We start from the raw sequence: 17,431 nt of genomic DNA on the forward strand, positions 1-17,431 counted from the left end.
ACCCACTATTCCTCAACAATAGAAACAGAGCTGTAAACAATCATCAAACCTTAAAGTGTCAGTTTCATTATTTTTAACTACTATAAGAATACTTTTATTTTTAGACTCCACATATGACTAAGATCATGTGATATATATCTCCATGTTTGGATTACTTCATTTGACATAATGAACTCCAGTTCCATCCATGTTGTTGCAAATAATAAGATTTTATCTTTTTTATTGCTCAGTAATATTCTATTGTATATATGAACCACATTTTCTTTTTCCATTCACCAGTTGAAGAACACTGAGTTTGCTTCCATTTCCTGGATATTGTGAATAGAGCTGTAATACACAGGGGAGTGCAGATGTCTCTGATAGATGGATTTCATTTCCCTTGGACATATACTCAGGAGGGGGATTACTGGGTCATATGGTAAACCTCTTTTTAGATTTGACTGTACTAATTTATATTTCCACCAACAATGCATAAGAGTTTCCTTTCTTCACATCCTCATCAATGCTTCTTATCTTTTATCTTTTTAATAATAGCCAATCTTAGTGGAACGACATGATATCTTATTATGGTTTCTGTTTGTAGCTTTCTGATTGTTAGTGATGTTAATCACTTTTTCATGTACCTATTGGCTATTTGAATGTCTTCTTTTGAGAAATGTCTGTTTAAATCTGTGGCACATTTTTAAATTGGATCATATGTTTTGCTGCTATTGATTTTGAGTTCCTTATATTTTTCTGGATATTTCCCCCTTATTAGTTGTGTAGCTTGAAAATATTTTCTCCCATTCTGTAAGTTTTCTCTTGGCTCTTTGATCATTTCCTTTGTCATACAAAAATCTCTTTAACTTAATGAAATCCTATTTGTTGATTTTTGCTTCATAAAAGGCTGTTCCTTAACAGTCAAGAGAAGAGCTGTTCGAAGTCATTGCTTTTCAAAGTGTCACTTACATTTCTACATGCTGCTTTTAGGTACTCTGTTAGTTATCACAGGTCAGGAAAAACATTGAATTTGTCAGTTTGGGACTGGCTTATTTCAATAAATATGATGTTTTCCAGTTTCAACCATTTAATTGTAAATTACTGGACTTTTATTTTTTTACTGCTGTGTAGTATTCCATTGTGTACATATCCCATAATTTCTTTATCTAGTCTTCAGTTGAAAGGCATTCGTGTTGATTCCATGTCTTTGCTATTGTGAATTGAGTAGTGATAAACATGGGGGTACAGATAGTTTTTCATATGCAGATTTCATTTCCCTTGGGTATATTCACAGGATTGGGATGGCTGGGTCATATGGTAGGTCTATTTTTATATTCTGCCCTCTGAGGTCTCTGAACACTGTCTTCCATAGTAGCTTTACTAGTTTACATTCTCAGCAATAGTGGATTAGGTTATCTTTTTTCCCCACATCTTGATCAGCATTTGTTGTTTGTTGATTTCTGTATGAAAACCATTCTAACAGGGAGGAGGTGAAACCTCATTGTTGTTTTTATCTGCATTTTAGGTCATTAATTCATTTTGAGTGGATTTTAATGAGAAGTGTCAGGTAAAGGTCTTGCTTCATACTTCTACATGTGGTGATACAGTTTTCCTAGCACCATTTGTTGAAGAAATTGTTCTTGCTCCAGGAATAGATTTTAGCTCCTTTGTCAAAGATCGTTGATTGTAGATGCTTGGATTGATTTCATGTGTTTCTATTCTGTTCCATTGGTCTATCCATCAGTTTCTGTACCAGTACCAGGTTGTTTTTATTATAACTGCCCTATAGTATATCTTGAAATCTGGTGTATTGCAATGCCTTTGGCTTCGTTTTTGTTGTGTAAGATTGCTTTAGCTATTTGGGATCTCTTGTATTTCCATATGAATTTCAATATCATTTTTCCTATATCTGAGAAGAATGTCTTTGGTATTTCGATTGGTACTGCATTGACTTTGTAAATTCCTTTTGATAATATGGACATTTTGATGATATTGATTCTTCCAACCCATGACCATGGAAGATTTTTCCATTTTTTTGTATCTTCTATTTCTTTTCAAGATCTCTTTTGGCTAGTCAGGGTCTTTTGTGGTTGCAAATAAATTTTAGTATGCTCTTTCCAGTTGTGTGAAAAATGTTATCGGGATTTTGATGGGAATTGCATTGAATCTGTAAATTGCTTTGGATAGTATGCACATTTTGATGACATAAGTTCTTCCAATCTATGGATATGGCATGATTTTCCATTTCTTTTTTTATCTCTTCAATTTATTTCTTCAATGATTTATAGTTTTCATTGTGACTATCTTTCAACTCCAGTTATATTTATTTATATGTATTTTATTTTTTGAACCTGTTAGAAATGGGAATGCATTCTTGATTTCTTTTTCAGTGGATATACCATTAGTGTATAACAATGCTACGGGTATTAATACATTGACTTTGTACACTGCAAGTATAATGAATTTTTTATTAGTTGTAACAATTTTAACAGATTTCTTGTGGAATCTTTGGGATTTTCTATATATAAGATCATGTTATCTGCAAATAGTGACAGATGGAGCTTCTCCTTTCCAATTTGAATGTGCTTTATTTCTTTCCTTTGCCTAATTGCTCTAACAAGAATCTTCAATACCCTATGGAATAATTGTGGTGAAGATGGGCATCTTTATCTTGTTTCCAGTCTTTGGAAGTCTTCAACTTGGTGCTGGCACTTTGGAGTAGTGGACTAAGCCTCCAGCATCCCATATGTGCACCCTGGCTGCTCCTCTTCCAATCCAGCTCTCTGCTAAGGCCTGAGAAAGCAGTAGCAGATGGCTCAACTGCTTGGACCTCTGCATCCATGTGGGAGATCCAAAGAGGCTCCTGGCTCCTGGATTTGGATCAGCTCTGGCCATTGAGGCCATCTGCGAGGTGAACCAGCAGATGGTAGACATTTCTCTCTCTCCCTCTTTCTGTCTGCAGCTTTACTTCCCAAGAAAAATAAGCTAAATCTTTTTTAAAAAGTCATTAAATTTTTCCAATTCAAAATTATGTTAGCTGTTGTCTTTTTGTATATGGCCTTCATTATGTTGAACTATGTTCCTTCTAAACCTGATTTGGTCAGTTTTTATAAGGCAGGAATTTTCTGCATCTATTGAGATGATAATTTGAAACTTGTCCTTTGTTTTGTTGATGAGGCATATCACATTTATTGATTTGTGTATGCTGAACCACCCTTGCAACACTGAGAAGAATCCCGCTTGATTATGGTGAATGATCTTTTAAATATGCTATTGGATTTGACTTGCTGTATTTCACTGAGGATTTTTGCATCTCTGTTCATGATGGATATTGGCTTGCAGTTTCTTTTTTATTGTTGTTTTTGTGTCCTTTGCTGGTTTTAGTATCAAGTTAATACTGGTCTCGAAAAATGAATTTGGAAGAACTCCCTTCCTCTCTCTGTTTGGAAATAATTTAAGAAAAATTGCTGTTTTTTTTTTTTAAGTGTTTGTTAGAATTCAACAGCAAAGCCCTTTGTTCCTAGATGTCTTTGATAGAAGATATTTTTGTTGCTGATTCAATCTCAGTACTTGTTACTTGTCTGTTATGTATTCTATTTCCTCATCATTCAATCTAGTACGGTGTATGTGCCCAAGAATTTGTCCATTTCTTTGAGTTTATGGATTTTGTTGCCACATATTTTTTCATAGTTATCTTTAACAACCCTTTGTATTCCTTGTTGTCAGTAGCAATGTCTCCATTTCCATCTCTAATTCTATTTTTGAAACTGTTTTTTTTCTTGGTTAGTCTATCTCAGGGGTTTCAATTTTGTTATCTTTTTAAAGAATCAGGTCTGTTTTATTGAATTCAGTATTGTTTTTAATCTCTATGTAATTTATTTGTGCTATGAGTTTTATTTCTTTTGTTCTAAAATTTTACAAGTAATTTTTTTCTGGTTTCTCAAATTGTGATGATATGCTGTTTATTTGAGATCTTGTTGGATTGTTCTTTTGTGTTTTTTTTTTTTAACTTTTATTTAGCAAATACAATTTCCAAAGTACAGTTTATGGATTACAATGGCTTTTCCGCCCCGCAACTTCCCCCACCCCACCCCTCCTATCTCCCACTCCCTCTCCCATTCCATTCACATCAAGATTCATTTTCAATTCTCTTTATATACAGAAGATCAATTTAGTATATATTAAGTAAAGATTTCAACAGTTTGCACCCACACAGAAACGCAAAGTGTAAAATACTGTTTGAGTACTAGTTATAGCGTTAATTCACATTGGACAACACATTAAGGACAGAGATCCTACATGAGCAGTAAGTGCACAGTGACTCCTGTTGTTGACATAGCAAATTGACACTCTTGTTTATGGCGTCAGTAATCTCCCTAGGCTCTAGTCATGAGTTGCCAAGGCTATGGAAGCCTTTTGAGTTCGCCAACTCCAATATTATTTAGAAAAGGTCATAGTCAAAGTGGAAGTTCTCTCCTCCCTTCAGAGAAAGGTACGTCCTTCTTGATGGCCCCGTTCTTTCCACTGGGATCTCACTCACAGAGATCTTTCATTTAGGTTTTTTTTTTTTTTTTTTTTTTTTTTTTTTTTTTTTTTTTTTTTGACAGAGTGTCTAGGCTTTCCATGCCTAAAATACTCTCATGGGCTTTTCAGCCAGATCCGAATGCCTTAAGGGCTAATTCTGAGGCCAGAGTGCTATATAGGACATCCGCCATTCTATGAGTCTGCTATGTATCCCACTTCCCATGATGGATCATTCTCTCCTTCTTAATTCTATCAGATAGTATTAGCAGACACTAGTCTTGACTCTTAGACCTATCAGTATGATCAATTGTGAACTGAAATTGATCACTTGGACTAGTGAGAAGGCATTGCTACATGCCACCTTGATGGGATTGGATTGGAATCCCTTGGCACGTTTCTAACTCTACCGTTTGGGGCAAGTCAGATTGAACATGTCCCAAATTGTATATCTCCTCCCTCTCTTATTCCCACTCTTATATTTAACAGAGATCACTTTTCAGTTAAATTTAAACACCTAAGAATAATTGTGTGTTAATTACAGAATTCAACCAATAGCAGCACTAAGTAGGACAAAAAAATACTAAAAGGGATAAAGTATTAATCTGGGTTTTTTTTTTTTTTATGCAGGCATTGATTCTTATAAACTCTCCTTTTGTTACTGCTTCTGCTCTATCCTGAATGCTTAGTATGTCATATTTGCATTTTCAGTCATTCTAAGAAATGTCTTAATTTCCCTGTTGATTTCTTCCTTGATTCATTGGTTATTCAGAAGGATGTTGTTTAATTTCCATGTGTAATTTACAATATTTTTCTAGTTATTGATTCGGGTTATTGAATTGTGGTCAGTAAAGATATTTTCATGATTTCTATTTCTTTAAATTTGTTGAGATTTGTTTTGTGACATGTCATGTGATCTATCCTGGAAAAATGCTCCATGTTTTGCTGAAAAGCATATGTATTATGCAGTTGTTGGGTGGAAAGTTCTGTAGATGTCTTCTAGGTCCAACTGATCTCAGGTGTAATTTCACTCTTCTGTTTATTTGTAGATTTTCTGTCTAGATGATCTGTTCATTTCCAAAAGTAGTGCACTAAAGTCCCTTAGTATCACTTTGTTGGAGTCTATCTCACCCTTTGGTCTATTAATATTTGCTTTATATATTTGGGTGCCCCAATATTCGATTTAGATATATTTGCAAGTATTAACACCTCTTGCTCTATTAAACACTTTATTATTATATAATCACCTTCCTGGTCCCTTTTTATTACTTTAAATTAAAATTTGTTTCCTATGATAGATGTATGGCTGTTCCTGTTTTCTTTTGGGTTCCATTTGCATGGATTATCTTGTTCAATCCTTTGAGTTTCACTCCATGTGTGTCCTTGTAGATGATGAGTATCTTATAAGCAACTTAATTTGGTCCTGTTTTTAAATCCTTTGGGTCACTCTATGTTTTTTAATTGGAGAATTTAGTCCATTGACATTGAAAGTAGTTATTGATTGATAAGGTCTTACTAGTGCCATTTTGATACTTTTTTGTATTTTTACTGTAATTCTTTTCTTTGTGACTAAATCTTCATTATAGTTAAGCGATTTTCTCTTGTGGTGCACTTTGATTCTTTGCTAATTATTTTTGGCAAGTCTATGTGTAGGGTTCATTTTATGGTTAGCTTAAGGCTTTCAAGAACTTCTTTTGGTAAAGCAGGCTACCTTGAATTAATAATATTGATTTTAGGACTTGGAAAAGAGACAAACAGAAAACATAGAGATAAAAAATCCCAATAAAACACTCTAAATTTGTACTGTGTTTCTCTTCACATTTGGAAGGGAAATAGTGATTAGTATGTCTCTAAAGACAAAGCCTTTTTTTAAAAAAAAAAAAGACTTATATATTTATTTAAAACACTAGAGAGAGAGAGAAAGAGAGAGAGCGATCTTCTATTTGCTGGTTCACTCCACAAATAGCTGCACAGGCTGTGGCTGAAACAGACTGAAGCAGCATCCTGGGACTCCTAGGCGGGTGTCAGCGGCCCAAATACTTGTGCCATATTTCATTTCTTTCCCAGGCACATTAGCAGGAAACTACATCAGAAGTGAAGAAGCTAAAACTCAAACTGGCACTTAAAAGGGATGCTGAAATTGCAAGCAGAGCCTTTACTTGCTACACCACAATATGCGCCCTGACAAAGTCTTTCTTATATCCCAGGAAATCTGTATTTCTGTGTGGTACTAGAATCTGGAGCCTGACCTTCCACTGAATAGTTGTACAAAACTTTAAAGAAAACTTCTGCAATACATAGGGTAGGTATTTGGTGAAAATTAGAGGAGGGTGTGGTCCTGAACGGAGCCGCATATAGATCTCTGTGGCCAAAATAGACAGAAATATAGGAGAAGGAGGTACAGCATTAGCTGAGTATTAAGTTTCCTTCAATTAGAGGACAAATGAAATTTCTCACCATGAGCCCTAGAGTGGTCAAGAGGAAGGACTGAGCCTGCTCCTTTGTAACCTTAGGCAAGTGTACAAATCAGACCTGTTTGGGTAGAAGATTATAGAAACTCATTTCAAAGAATCTTAAACTCTGTGAATTTAATAGCTCATTTAACTGGTAAATCCAGAATTGGCTTCAATACTTGTTATTGGTAACCCTGATCCTAAGGAAAGCATTTGTTTGCAAATACTTACATGTACCTTGGGGTCCAGTTTCTCTCAAGGTCCGCCATCACTTCTAGCTGCAGGTCATAGGCTCAGTAAAGACCACCCACACATTCTGACATCCTAATCCTCAGAATCTATTAGTTAATAACTTACATGGTAAAAAGGACTTTGAGGAAGTGATTGAGCTAGGGATTTTGTGATGAGCAGATTATTTTTGGATTAGTTTATTAGATCCAATGAAATAATCACACGAGGTAAGCATAAAAGTTAAAGGGAGGAGTAAGAAATATGACCCAAAGGAAAACACTGGAGGCAGGAATATGAGGAAGGGATCATGAGCCCGTGAACTTGGGGTACCCTCTAGGAACTAAAGAAGACAAGGAAATGGATTCTCCTTTGAAGTCTGCAAATGAAACATAGTTCTGGGAAGACCTTGATTTTAAACATTTCTCATCTCCACAACCGGATGAGAATAAATTTAACCCACAAAATTTGTGGAAATTTGTTGCATCAGTAATAGGAATCTTTTTTTTTTTTTTTTTTTTTTTTGACAGGCAGAGTGGATAGTGAGAGAGAGAGACAGAGAGAAAGGTCTTCCTTTTTGCCGTTGGTTCACCCTCCAATGGCCGCTGCAGCAGGCACATCGTGCTGATCCGAAGCCAGGAGCCAGAGTAATAGGAATCTAACACAATGAGCTTCCTGATCCTCTGCCTTTATTTTCACAGAGTAGCTAGGGTTAGAAAATTCGTCTTTTCTGATCATTTGCAAGATATATATTTTTAAATCTCAGTAAGTTAGGATTACTTCCTGTTGTCCTCAAAGACCTCTGTAAACAAGGATGTATTTTCTTTTCTCTTGGCTCTCCAATAGACCTTGATGTGACGGAAATTTGTGGAAGTTTGATAAAAGCTACAAAAATTCACAAGTTCTCCAGCACACTGATATTTTTCCTACAAGTCTCTTAAAATTCAATCTTCAGCAGAAAATAGGCTAAGTCAAAATTTAATGGAACAGTTTACAGCAGTGATGGTCAGCTTCCTGATTAAGGATGGGTGAATTCTCAGTTTCTCATTTCCTCTAGAGATCCAGTCACATTCTTGGTATCCATGTATTTTGTATAAAGTGTTTCATTAGCTGAAAGCAAAAGGGATTCAACCAAAATAGAATCAACAGAAATGTATCTTTTTCAGGCTTTGGGGGGAGTTCTCTCTCTGCCTCCTCACCTCTATTCTTTCTTATTACTCCCATTGTTCTACTTTACTCTATATTGTATTTTTCTCAAACAGTTTCTCATTAGTCATGGCAAATAGTCCTTTGGAAACTCTAACCTTACATTATCAAGATCATTAGTGATGGGAAAACAGAGAGCAATTCTTTCCCAAAAATTCTGCCAACATTTCTGGGAAGGCTTTGATGGACTAGTTTGGGATGCATATTATTTCCTGAATCAACTGTTAAAAACTACAGGGAATAGAATATTTCTATTTGCCAGGTATGGGATGAATATCCAACCCAAGTAGAAACAAAGACATAAACAATGTGAAAACCTGTAGGAAAAACAAGCAAAACAAAAGACAAAAATGTTGCAGATGTCTACCACATTAGGAGACTCAGACCTGTCATCTACTGGAGGTATATTAATAACATAATACACTTCTTAGGAGTGTTGTGAAAAATAAGTGAATTAATCCAAGGAAATCGTTTAGCATAATGTGGTATAGAGTTATACTACTATTATTAGTAATTCTCTACTAGCCCTGTGGCTTTCTAAAAGTCACATAACCTTGCTGTGCCCATTTCTTCATCTTTGAATATAGATTATGACACATAACTTGCAGGAAGACAAAGAAATTTAATGTGTAGCATGCAGCAATTACATGGTGGAGATCCATGAATATTAGTATTTATATTGTTATTTGAGAAGGAAAGTCTTCTGGAGGCAAAGGATTCACATATCACATTTATATGTGCAAGGACTATTTTTACAAGCCAGCCTCTGAGATTCGACCTCTATGGTGAGTTGCAGTTAGATTACTGAAGGGTCCTTTATTCAGTTGGAGTCAGGGTAGATGCTAAGATATTCCTCCTCCCAAGACTTTCTCATAGATATGGAGTCCAGCTCTAATGTGACTTCAGTTCTATTCCTACCTAAATTCCTGGGGAAGGCTTCTGTCATTTACACTCTTTATGATAGCTTTTCTAGGTTGTCATCGCAAATAATGGCTTTCATTCTAAGAACACACACCCAGTCAAGTAACACACTCTCCTTGTTTTTGATTGAGATTCATTTATGAGCACCAGCCTATGGTCACTACAAGCAACATAGTGCTCTGATTTGCAAAAACTGACCCTAAGAGAGTATGAAGTAACAGGGTGACTCCATACCTTGACATATAGTTCTCCCTTGAACAAGTCAATGAATTCTATTTAAACTGTTTCACAACAACTATATAGGTAAAGAAGAGGTAAATTCCCATAAAATAAAGACATTTCACTCTCTTGGCTATAATTTTAAGTATAGCATATGTAGGGAGTGTTCTCAATGGACAAGACACCCTGGAGCTTTTAGCTAAGCAATGACAATTCTGTTTTACATACAGTGGGATTTTTAATTGGAAAGATAGTAGTTTTATTTGCACAGACTATATAAGTATTAAATGGATAGAAATGAAATTTTGTGAGTATTGATAAAACTATACAAAGACAATTTTGAAGTGTGTATAGACACACTCTTTGGTAGTTTGAAAGCATTTTTGTAATTCCCCTAGGGAAGCAAAGATGAAAGTAAAATTGCCATCAGCATCACCTCTCTCAAACTATTTTGAATATCACTAGGAATTAAGGTATCATGTTGTTTTTCAGAGGGTGGAGGGGAAGAAATTAATTACAAAGATTATATTACACGCTATAATACATATGATCGATCGCCTGGCACAGTGTCCACAACCTAGTGAAAGCTGAATAATAGTACAATGCTATTTAATAGTATATTTTAATGTTCTGGCAGACATTGTGTGATTAATTTTTCCTTTTCTACATAAACAACCAAAGCACTTGGTTCATGGTTTGTCATGCAAATATGCATTGAGTTGGCAATAACCAGAGGTTTCCAGCCTCAGAATGTGACTTTGAATTTGTTTGAACCTGTCCTTGGCCCCTGTATAAATCTGTATAAATTCTATCTGTGTCAATTAAATACTAGGGACTCAGGATCTAAGCAATGGACTTTCTGCTCTGTAGGATGCGCTGTGGATTTAAAACACGCCATCTACTGGCAGACAGAGTTTAAGTTGGAAAATGAGGACACATACCTGACCAAATGACCCCACAGAAAATGGTCCACCTAGCCTTCTTACCTTCCTCCATCCTCCTAGTTGTTTACTGAGCAGACTTGGACTCACAGTTAGCCAACACAGTCTCATTAGAGGTTGATAAATTTTCTCCAACTGATTTTCCAGAGCAGAAAGCCTCATCAGAGGAGGAGCTTATGTTAAAATAAATGCAAAATGTGTGACATGTTTAAAAACACCACAATCTGGCCCAGTTCCATCTCCCAATTCCATCCCTGATGTGACTCTCACCACCAGATGTTGGGGAAATCATTTAACTCAGGAACTGAAGAAACCACAATTCCTAAACTGAAAAACAGTTCATGGTAGAACCTGCCCTCAGAGGCCTCTTTTGAGAATTTAATAAAATCTTTACCAAACAGCTCAGTAGCTAGTGTATAATATATGTTTTAGAACTTAAATAATAATCTCATAGCTAGATTCACTTCGCCATCAGCGAAGTATACAGTAAGTACAAAAAACTTCCCTTTCAGACCAAAGGGAAAGAAAGTTTTAAAGTGAGAATATAATTTTCCTCATGGGCATTGTCTACCTTAGAAAAACTACCTACAGAACATGCCTGTGACTATAGACTTGTAGTTCAGGCCACTGAAGATTAGAGATGGGACTTGGGCACTCCCTTGACTTGCATCCTCTGGTCTGCTTTAACACAAACCAGGAGGAAAAGAAAGCTCGGCATCAGAAGCAATGGGTGGCAGGCCTATTAATGGCTGATCTGTACAGTGATCTGCCCTCAAGGAGACCCAACAGGCCAGTCCACTGCAGTGGCTTTCAGTGTGGTAAGCCTGGGCTTCAGCAGAAGTCAGCTTGTGAAGAGCCCTGGCAGCTCTGCCAAGAGTTGGATCACTGGAAATGGACCTGCCCTGGAGTCGAAGGATGCCCAGGTCAGAGCCACAGATCTTATTGGCTCTAAGCTGAAAAGCCCTTCACTCAGCCCAACTTCCAAAGTGACCACTGCAGCTGAGGGGATGGTCAAGTAGGGTCAGCAACATTGCAGGCAGAACTGTAAATTTCTTGTTAGAGATGCCCCCTGCCTTTACCTGGCCAGCTCTCCTCCCAGGCCAGCCAAGTCATGAAAGTCAACAGAGTGCCTTCCCCTAGGAGGTTCACACCTCCCTTAGGATATACCCCATGGGAAGAGATAGATAGGTCTGGGCCTCTGAATTTACAAGGCCTAAAGCCCACCAGATTATTATCAAGCCCCTTCTATCAGGTTCTATTTGCCTCTCAATCAGAAAAATTACTTGTAGCTTAGACAGCACCTTTCTTAGCTCCTCTAATAATGACTCTGTCCTTTGTTCTAGGCCCTGTCTAGTGCACTTGGGCCTCATTCCTTTGTAATCATAACCTCTACTCTACCACCAATGGCTCTACTCCCAACCTGTGTGTACTGATGGTCCTCTTCCCTCTTAATGCTGTATAATTGTTCAAACCTGGTAAATGCCACTCTTAGGATCATTGGTTACTATCCTCACTCTGTCTTTTATGACCTTGTCTAAATATGATCAGAGTCGGCAAACTTGGAAGGCTTCCATAGCCTTGGCAATTCATGACAACAGCCTAGGATGGTTACTGGTGCCATAAACTAGAGTGTCAATTTGTTGGGTCAACAACAGGAGTCACTGTGCACTTGCTCCTGATGTGGAATCTCTGTCCTTAATGTGCTGTACATTTTGATTTAATGCTATAACTAGTACTCAAACAGTATGTTTCACTTTGTGTTTCTATGTGGGTGCAAACTGTTGAAATCTTTATACTTAATTGATCTTCTGTATATAAAGAGAATTGAAAATGAATCTTGATGCAAATGGAAGGGGAGAGGGAGCGGGAGAGGGGAGGGTTGCGGGTGGGAGGTAAGTTATGGGAGGGGGAAGCCATTGTAATCCATAAGCTGTACACTGGAAATTTATATTCATTAAATAAAAGTTAAAGAAAAGAAATTAACCTGTTGCATAAGCAAGATCAAGTACCGTGTTTGCTTCACTCAGTGGCCCTCAGTTCCAGTGCACCTCAAAATCCTCGAGACTCCTGGTATTCGTTTCTACTCCAGATATTCAGAGTAGAAGAGAATATGCATTATAAACAGGGTGATCCTGGCACACTTTATAATAAGTGATACCATACTTTATGACTTCCAAGCCACACACAAACAAGGAAGAATTAATAGCAGGAACACTCCTGAAGGACGAAACTTTCATTCATATGAGTTAAGAATTCAAAGCCTTGGAGCAAGCGAACTTTGGGGAATAACAATAATAATAATAATAATAATAACCCACACTCATCTAGCACATACTATGTGTCAATCACTTGTCTATGTGCTTTTTGTGTGCTAGCCTTTGATCTCCACAACTCTTTGAAGCAGATGCTCTTGTTTTCAGAACTTTATAAGGGAGAAAATTGAGGTACAGAAAGCTTCTGTGGGAAATCACTTCTGTGGGAATATTAAGGGGCAGAGTCAAGATCAAACTAAGAAGTTTATGCTCCTAAGGTCAAATCGGTGCTTCATTAAAAATATAGCAAAATTCACTGGCCACCCAAAGGGACATCTTCAAAGCAAAGGGCCAACCAGGTTTTCTGTAACACTTATCTATTTAATAGTGACCCTAGTAACATACTCTATTATTATGTTGTGGGGAATGGTGGGGTGTGGTGGATGTGTATTTTACTTTATCTGACTTAGGATGGTCTCTGCTTTTTCCTTTATGATATCCCAATGTTGGGTTCATATTGTTAACAGTTCTTTACTCTGGTCTCATGTCCAAAGATCTTTATACTTATTTAATTTCCATATTAGTCACTGCTGCATAATGAAAGCAATCCATCCTTTCTAAAAGACAACAGTTGGTAAGACCAAAGGGATGAAATCACAGGCAACCTCTATAAAAGGCCAGTTTTAAGGGAAATTTTTAATGTGCACCAGAAAGCCTGAAGGTTATGACTACTTTTTCCCATCTGCAGTAAGAGACATAATTTAATGGATAGTCTCTCTCAGGCTATGTTCTCATGAGATTTTATTCTTGAGAATGAAATTCATGCCTAAGGCGGGTCTTTGTAACCAATTTTAAGGAGCAACTTGCTGTTTCTTCCACTGAAAATCCTGAGGGAGAAGAGGAAACCCAGTAAGAGAATGACAGGCATCAGAACTCACAGTTGTCCTTCAGGGGAAATTGGTAGCAATTCAACATTGATTTGTGTTCTTTCTCATGTCTAACCCCTCCTGCTCTTTCTTCACAGACTGGTGGGTGATAGTATGCATATGATAGATGATGGTTCCAGTTCACCATCCTTTCACAAGCAGTCAGTCATTTGCTGTGATTGAAGAAATCATTTTCAGCATAGTACAATGTAGGTTTTTTCAAAAGCAACCCCTGGCAGCCCAGGACTACAGACATCTTCTCACTGAATTTACTGGGGCTTTGACAACCCATGTTTGCATCACTCAGAGGGAGCTAGCACAGTGCCTGCTACCAAGTACACGCTGCATACATGTTCCTAGAATGAATAAACGAGGTACTGTACCAAGCTATCTCCTCTTAAAGATGAAAAACCTGAACTTCGCAGAGGTTGGAAGTTTTATGAGGCAGAAGTGAAGTTGTGAGACAGAGTCAGCAAAAATAAACAAGAACATCTTTCTGCCCAACTCCCTCTTTTTATCCACCTCTGTCACCTTTCTTTCTCTGTAATGTCTCTGAATGTTTCTCATGCTCCTTTGATTATACTTCACTAAATTAACTGCATTTCATATGTCAGATATGTTTGTGTGCTGATTAAAGAAAATTATCACTAAACAAATCTTCAAAAAGAAGATGACCTCAGGCTTGAGTTGCTCTGCACTTTGCTGCGACAGTGAACTGTTTTCTTTATCTTTCTTTAAGTTGGTAACCCTTGAAGGTGAAAAGTTCTCAATTCACTAGTAGTTTATCTTGGTTGTTATTTATGTAGTTCCCTGCTCTCATTTTATCAAGGATACAGCTGGGAATAAACCTGATATAATGTATATAATTAGCTCATGGAAATGACAGATTACTACTGCGTACTCTTGCCTCTTGGTCATAGAACCACAGATGCCCAGGATGAAGATACCTTCAATTGAATCTGTGAAACTGGCATTGCCTTCATTGTGTCTCCTCTACAATACCCACTCTAGGCATTTGAATATCGTCTTTTTGAACATCTTCAAATAGTGGAGAATTCAGTACTATATAGGGGCAGCCATTCTTTGAAGTGTTCTGAGTTCTTAAAACTTTTCCTAATCCAGAGCTGAATTTCCTTGCCCTAGAGTTTTCTCATGTTCCTTGGTCTTGGTTGAACCCTTGGCAACATATACAATAAATCAATTCTGTCACCTGATAATTCTTCAGGTATTTGAAGAACAGCATTCCCCCAACTTTTCCTCTTTCTGGAATAACTATTTGCTGAATATTGAGTACTTATACCCTGTGAGCTGTTCTTCTCTGAACATTTTCTCTTTTACCTTTGTGCAGGAGTGAAAGGGAGAAAGCACACAGAAACACACATACATTGCACTGCAACACTGAAATCGATTCAGTGCAGCTGATACAAAGGCATGGTCCTAAATCCTTCACTGGATGCCCACATTGAAGTTACAGCATAAGACACACCTGACATAAATTGACCAATAACCAAGGGTCGGTCCTTCTTGGTAGATAAGTTACCGTTTTGATTGCTAAATGACTAAATCATGCCAATTGATAAGGATGTTAAATAGTGCCCACTCCAGAAATTTTTATAACATTTTAAAATGTTATTTATGCATTGTCATTTTATTTGAAAGGGATGGGGGAGGGGGGAGAGAGAGCGATCTTCCCTCTACTATCTTACTCTCCAAATGCCCACAACAGCCAGAGCTAGGCCAGGCCAAATCCCGGAGCCAAGAACACTATCTGAGTTTCCCCCATGAGTGACAGAGGCCCAAGCACTAGAGCCATTACTTTCTGCATCCCAGGGTTCCCATTAGCAGGAGGCTGGACTAGCAATGCACTAGTCAGGGGCAAAAACCATAACTCCAAAATGGAATACAGGCCCCAAGTTGCATCTTAGTCACTGGCAAATGTCTGTCCACAAAAAATAAATTAAAAAAATGTAACACTCAGCATGTCCCATGTGCCCAGCATTATGGCAATATTTTTTACACATTATTTGCATTTAATTTTGAAGTAGAAATACATAACTTGTATTCTATAAGTGATAAAACTGGGATTCTCAGAGGTTATACATCTTGTCCAGTGTTCACTATTATTAAGTGTCAGAGAGAGAATCCAAAAGACAGATGCATGGCAAAATAAATTTAGGAAATTCTGCAAGTTCTTCATATTTTTGGAAAATTGTGATGAACTCAAGCCCATTAAAGACTTAAATTCTACAGTAAAAAAGAAGTTCAATTCACTGTATTTGAGGTTTGATCTTTTTCTTACTAAACCTCTGTCATTGTTTTGGTGAACTAATGTTTTAGTTATTTTGGAAGTTTATCCTCACTGTTGACACATGACTCAAGATACCTTTTCCATGGATGTGATTGTTAAGGATAACCTCATATTTCTTATCCTTGAAAAAAATTGTTTTGAGCCTGAGGGCAGAAATTTAAATCCATCCCTTCTTATGATACCTTTGATTAAATGGATGCCAATGAGTTGATATCATGACTCAGGCACATTATGTAATCGCCATTCCTTTTTGTTTATTTTATCATCAGGTTGGCTGACTATGTTCTTCACACCTTTATCTAGCTTGAAAATTATAGCTGTTAAATAGAGAATAATTTGGGACTTCCTGGTTTCAGGTCTGATATGTGACAAGGTTGGAAGTCATCATTTCCATCCTGAAAGTGAAAATGAAAGTCAATGGCAATTTTTGATGGCAATTTTTTGGAACTACATATTCTTAGGAACACTAACATAGACGTCTTGACAAAATGCTAGAGTTTGAGAGTATGCTAATTGAGAGGGGAAATTTGAGGGGGTAACCCTGCACACTGGTGAACTTTGCCTCCACAAATGTAACCAGGTTCACCTGGTAAACTCCTGAGGAAGGACCCTTCCTGCCTCCTATAGGAAAAGAGACTTATTGTTTACTCTGCAGTACCCGGAGTCTACTTCAGCAAAAGACTTTCCAGAGGGAAGACCTTGCTGAGCCTTATTCTGATGAGGGAAAAGGCATTCCTCTCAGCTTCCTCCAGTCTTCCTGTCTCATCTACAGGGCAGCTTAAAAGCTGTGCCACTGAAGAAACACTTGTGAATGTGACAACAAAGACACAAGCCTCCAGAGACCACAGTTTGATAAAATTATTGAATACTGTCCCTCCCCCGTACCTTCTCACCACAGCAAGAGGGGTCACTTGTATTAACAGTGAATTACAGCTGAAAATTCTCCAAGAGAGATATTGCTTCTGAAAATTACTTAGGGAAGCCAAAGTCAAGAGAGAGAAAAAAAAAATCAAAGAAAGATTTGAAAACTCTAACAGCTATACCAATAGCAAAAAAATAGCCCTTGTAGGGGGTCGGCACTGTGATGTAGAGGGTAAAGATACTAGCTCCAGTGCCGGTATCCCACATGGGCACCAGTCCCGGCTACTCCACTTCCTATCCAGCTCTCTGCTATGGCCCAGGAAAGCAGTAGAAGATGGCCCAAAACCTTGGGTCCCTGCACCCGTATGGGAGACATGGAGGAGGCTCCTGACTCTAATGGCTTTGGATCAGTACAGCTCCAGTCGTTGCAGCCAATTGGTGAATGAACTAGCAGATGGAAGACCTCTCTCTCTGCCTCTCCTTCTCTCTCTGTGACTCTTTCAAATACATGAATAAATCTTTTTAAAAAATAGCCCATGTAATAGATTAACATAAATCCTGACACTAAAGTCCTATTTAGCTATTTAACTCTTCACCTGTCTTTCAACAAATAACA

Source organism: Lepus europaeus, chromosome 1 (assembly GCF_033115175.1).
Source record: "Lepus europaeus isolate LE1 chromosome 1, mLepTim1.pri, whole genome shotgun sequence".
Classification (NCBI taxonomy): domain Eukaryota; kingdom Metazoa; phylum Chordata; class Mammalia; order Lagomorpha; family Leporidae; genus Lepus; species Lepus europaeus.